Genomic DNA, 5,187 nt, shown 5'->3' with positions numbered 1-5,187 from the left:
TCACCACATTAGAATTTGGTGGTATCCTTACTTTGGTCTGTTGTCTGTTCCCCATGCGGAATGAATAGAGGTTTGTTCGTATCTTCCGAGGCATAGTATCACACAACAAATAGAGATAGACTTCCCCAGAACACAGCAGTGGAGTGTCATATGGGGGCCGGGCCAACTTAGTAACATCCACAGGGTATGGCCACAGACAGTCCCCCTGACAACGTGTTGTCTTGGTGGTTACTTAGCATTATGATAACACACAGAAATGGCAGGTGGCAGCAGGGGGGTTTTACACAACCAGAACCACAGCTCAGATGGCCTCAGTAACCACTGCTACCATCTTCCACCGCCACACAAAAGTGGAAACTCATGGCTCCTTTTCTGGGTGGTGGGAGCATCCTGGATGACAGGTACAGCTATGTTATGGCAGTGTCTTGAGCGTTTAGTGAGTGCTGGGCTCATTAGCAGCAGGACGGATTGGAAAGTCACCAACAAGAAGGCTTGAGCAATCTCAGCTTACAAGCTTTTGTTTTCTTTGCTTATGAGGCTAAAACTTTTCCCTTTCCACTTAAAGGACGCTCTTTATGGCCTTTCTTTCCCTGAATGGCCAGCACCACCCTTCTCACACATTAGTGACATTATTAAATAAAATAAGAGTTATTTGAACATAAATACGGTGTAGGAGGCCTAGACCATATGGATATCAAACAAAAGAGTGGTTGTTGCCCTATTCTGTACAGAGTAACACGGGGCAATATTTCATCACACTATTTAACATGTGGTTTAAAGCGTCCACAATTTTTATTTGTGGAAATTTCCATCTAGGATTTTTAGACATCCCCACCAAGTCCACTGGCAGAAGATAACCACCAGATGGGACCTCAGAGAAAACCCCAACATCTGACTCATGATACCAAAGAGCAGTGTTGTTGGTTTTTAACCAGCTGTCATGAATATCCCTGGGACTCATAGGAACAATGGCAGAGTCTCGGAAATCCGGAGACTCGGTAACTATGGAGGGGTAAGAGACAGAGCCATAACTGTTCTGTTAATGAGACCCTCGGGTGGACTGAGAAAACTTGGGTCAAACAGTGTGCTGGGCCTTATCTGTGGTCCTCGGCCCACCTTAGTGTCATCTCCCTAGTACAGCAAGAAGGGAAGTCTGAAGACTTCCTGGGTTTCTGTGGGCAGGAGGCACTCAACCAAGGCTGGAAGGTGGGAAGAAAATGGGAGTTATTTTTCTGCCTCCTCGGTGGTTAATCACCAGAGGATGCAAAGACTGTTCTGCACTTTCTGTGCTGGAGATAATGCCACCCCTCCTTTCCTCCTTGCTTTTGTTCCCCCAGCCCTGAAAACCATTTGGTGACCCATTTTCTGCACCAACCTCCCCTCTGCCGGAATACCTGCAGCAACCTCTGCCTTCTGACTCACAACCTTGACTAATGCAAAGGCGTGTCTTCCCTTTGTAGGCTACTTCACGGCTCTTAAAAGGCGTTTGGATGGTCTCATTTAAATCTTATAACAGTTCTGTAGGGCTGACAAGGCACAGGCCATTAAGACCATTTTTTTTTTTTTTTTAATGTGGGAACAGAACCAGACTGGAAGGTGCCTCGGAGTTGGTCATGCCTTTTCTACTCAACAGTGGGAATGTTTCTGTGCTTCGGCTCAGCATCTGTAACATGAAAAGATTTGAACAAAAATGACTAGTTTTCAAATAGTTGCTTGCTTTCTTTTCCCACTGTAGTCTACAACAAGAAATATATTCTGTATCACTTCCTAGCACTTACATCTGCATGTCTATAAAGCATGGAAGACACAGTTTCAGGAGAGGTATCCCTAAGGAACATAGCACTCAATTTTTTCTAATTTATTACACTTATTTTTGAATTGTTTTTGGTGACCCCACTCACTGGTTTCACAGTCTAATTATTCAGGCAAGCAACATCCATTTCCCGGCCGGCCACAGTTTCCTCTTCTATAAAACAGAAGCAACAGGGACTGATGAGCTCGCTCTGCAGGTTACAGCTCTTGCCACAACGGGAAATAAGAGAGAGTTCTGTGTAGATCGGCCGAGAAGGCGGCTCTGGACACAAATCAGTCTGGACTGAACCACACACACTTTCATCCAAAATGGCCCACTTCCGGTTCTTGCCCAAAGCTCTTTGGATGGGCTGTCTCAGGATGGGATTTTTAATTCTTTACAATTTCCGACCAGGTTCCTGTTTTCACTTAAACAGACTAATCAGTCAAATCAGAGAGGGATAAAAGAGGTCTAACCCTGTCCCACAACTTACCTAATAGAATATACAAGCCAAGTCTTGCCAAGGAGTTGGACCAATACAGGGTTGGGATCCCTTCCTTTCATGGGGAGTCTATTTCTCTGCACTGGGTGGAACATTAATTTTGCTTTTGTTTGTTTAGACTTTATGTGTTTTGCCTACATGTATGTATTTGTGCTACATGCATGCAGTGTCTTTGGAGGTCAGAAGACGGTGTTGGATCCCCTGGGACTGGAGTTACAGATGGTTGTGAGCTGCTATGTGGGTGCTGGGAACTGAACCCAGGTCCTTTGGAAAAGTAGCCAGTGCTCTTAACCTCTGAGCCATCTCTCTGATCCTTGCTACTTTTGTTTATAATAAACCTGGATTGTGCACCCAGACTTCAAGGGTCTCCTCTTGTATTTCCTGAAGAGGTGAAAATACGGACAGAGAATATCACTGTTTGTCACGACACGGGTGGGTTGACGAGGATCTGTGGAAAGAAGACTCAGAGGCATCTTAAGAATGAATCTAACCTTTCATGGCTGCAGGGGGTCCAGCCTTGAAGGACTGGAGCACTTTCCCTTTGCCTAGGGCAGTTTTATTTCTCTCTAATTACAGTTTAGCCAGTTAATTTCCATCTCTTCAAAGCAACCTGAAAGGAGCTCCCAGAGGTAAAATGCCAAGTGCAAATTCTTGATTTCTCAGGTACCACGGTTTTCCGGGTTTCCTGAACCAAGTTTTGCTTAGGCCTGTGATCCTTGGGAGACTCTCTGATCCTTGACTCTGAGACAAGACTCACATAGGGCGATAAGGGAAACAAAAGGTGTCCTTTAAACCAAGGATGGATTAGGGCTAGGTGCTATGCTCTGGAGCCAGGCCAGGCATGGCTCAGCAGGAATGTAGCCACACAAGAAAGGACCCCTAGGTTGCATCAACACCAAACGTGATGACCTGAGTTTGATCCCCAGAAAGGAGAGAATCAATTCCCACAAGTTGTCATCTGACTTCTGCATCAGTACCAAGACCCCGAGTGAGCGTTTATGCATTGCGCATGCGTGCGTGCGTGCGTGCGTGCGTGCGTGCGCGCGTGCCTGCGAGTGCGTGTGTAACAATAGGCCCTCATTGATAGTATTCCTTCTTATCTGTGAGGAAGACAGCCTTCGCACCTGTCCCACTCCCACCCCGGGGGGATGCCGGAAGCCAGAGATGGTACTGAGTTCTTAGGGATTTACCCGTCAGGTGGCTGTAACTTTTGCAATAGAAGAAAAACAACAAAACTAGCACAAATTTCATTCTCCCTCTTCACAACTTCAAGGACAGACGGTTTATGATGGGTTCTTAGCAGCCTGGGCACACATTTCTTTCTTTGGTCCTGAGGCCGGGAGCCTTCACCTCCTCACTTAGAGGAAGCCCCTTCACGGTTTCTCTCGGGCAACTGAAACGCCAGCACCACTTCTCTTGCGAGGTGGTGCCGTTGTTAAATCAAAGAGGGGCTCCTTGAGCGTGAGCACTGTGTGGATGACTTGCGCTGTCTGGAGTCACCAAGCGAAAGGGTGGTTCTCGTCCCCGTAGGGAGGGAGTATAAGACTTCCTCGCACCATTTTGAACAATATGCGATTGAAGATGTACAGATTTTCTATCCTTGCAATTTTCCAATTACTATTTCCAGACTTCAGTCGGTCACAGATAACTGAAACCTCAGAAGATGGATCCCCCAAAAGAGAGGGCCAGGGGACTATTATATAAGGTTATGATAGAATTAAATATAATTCTATCTCTGGGTTTAGCTCAGAGTTGATGCTAATTTTCACCTCTGGGACCTAATAGATGAATCTAGATCCTGCCTAGTACTAGATCACATTAAAAATGAAGAACAGGTTACAAAAATAGTCTAGGGCAGTGGAGGACTGAAGTGGTCATAATACCAGAATTCTAGCTCTGCTAGATACTTCAAACTTTCTATGTGGCTGCCAGAATGAAATGTAGGAACACTCACATGCCATTATACACCTTGAGGGACTAGGGATGAGGGAAAACAGCTCATGCTGTGAAAGGCTATAATATCTCAGTGTGGCAGCACATGGGTGAGGGAGTCACCTTATTTTAAGTACTTGAAGTGTCCCTAACTTCACATGCTAAACGTTCATTTGATTAGACATGTGACAGATCTGCTGAAGGGTTCACAACACGCCCCCACGGTCGGGCGTGTTTGCATATGCCAGGCAGACACCTAGCCACCTAGCCAGTTCCAGGTCAGGATAGCCATTTCTGGGTCAGGGTGCCTCTCGTAAGCAGGATGACTGGAGGACCTGGACACTTGTGCCTAGCCAGTTCCAGGTCAAGATAGCCATTTTCCCGGTCAAGGTGTCTCGCATGACCAGGATCCATGATGTTTCCTGGCAACGTAAGCGTGCAACGTGGCCATGTGATCTACGCACATGCGTGGAGTAGTGATGTGACCTGGCCACACCCAGCCTTTAAAAAATGAGCGCCAAGTTCCCGGTTCCTTCTTCTCCACGCACGTGTCTCTCCCACAGGCCTACGCACTCTCTGTTCCTTTATCTCTAATAAAACTCTTATTAGCAGAGTCTGTCGTGTTTCGTGACATTTCCTTGCAGGGTAAGAACACAACTCGGCCAAATAACTAACATCTGCAAAGGACAATAGGGGCTCTGATGAGAACTGGATCAAGGATGTAACTATATAGGAGGTCCATTGCTTTTCTGAGAACCTGATGTTGAAACAGACATCAGATGGGCAAGTGGGAATTGGTGAAGAGAAAAAACCAGAAAGGTCCAAGTCAATAGAAACAACACTGAAGTCTAAGTGGTGAGGCTAGGGAGACAGGTCGGCCGTAAAGCGCTTGCTCCACAAGCATGAGGAACTGAGTCCAGATCCCCAGCACCCATATCAAAAGCTGGATGTGGTAATAATG

This window comes from Peromyscus leucopus, chromosome 14 (assembly GCF_004664715.2).
Source record: "Peromyscus leucopus breed LL Stock chromosome 14, UCI_PerLeu_2.1, whole genome shotgun sequence".
NCBI classification, from domain to species: Eukaryota; Metazoa; Chordata; class Mammalia; order Rodentia; family Cricetidae; genus Peromyscus; species Peromyscus leucopus.
The sequence above is the reverse complement of the archived record's forward strand: the minus strand, read 5'-3'. Positions refer to the sequence as shown.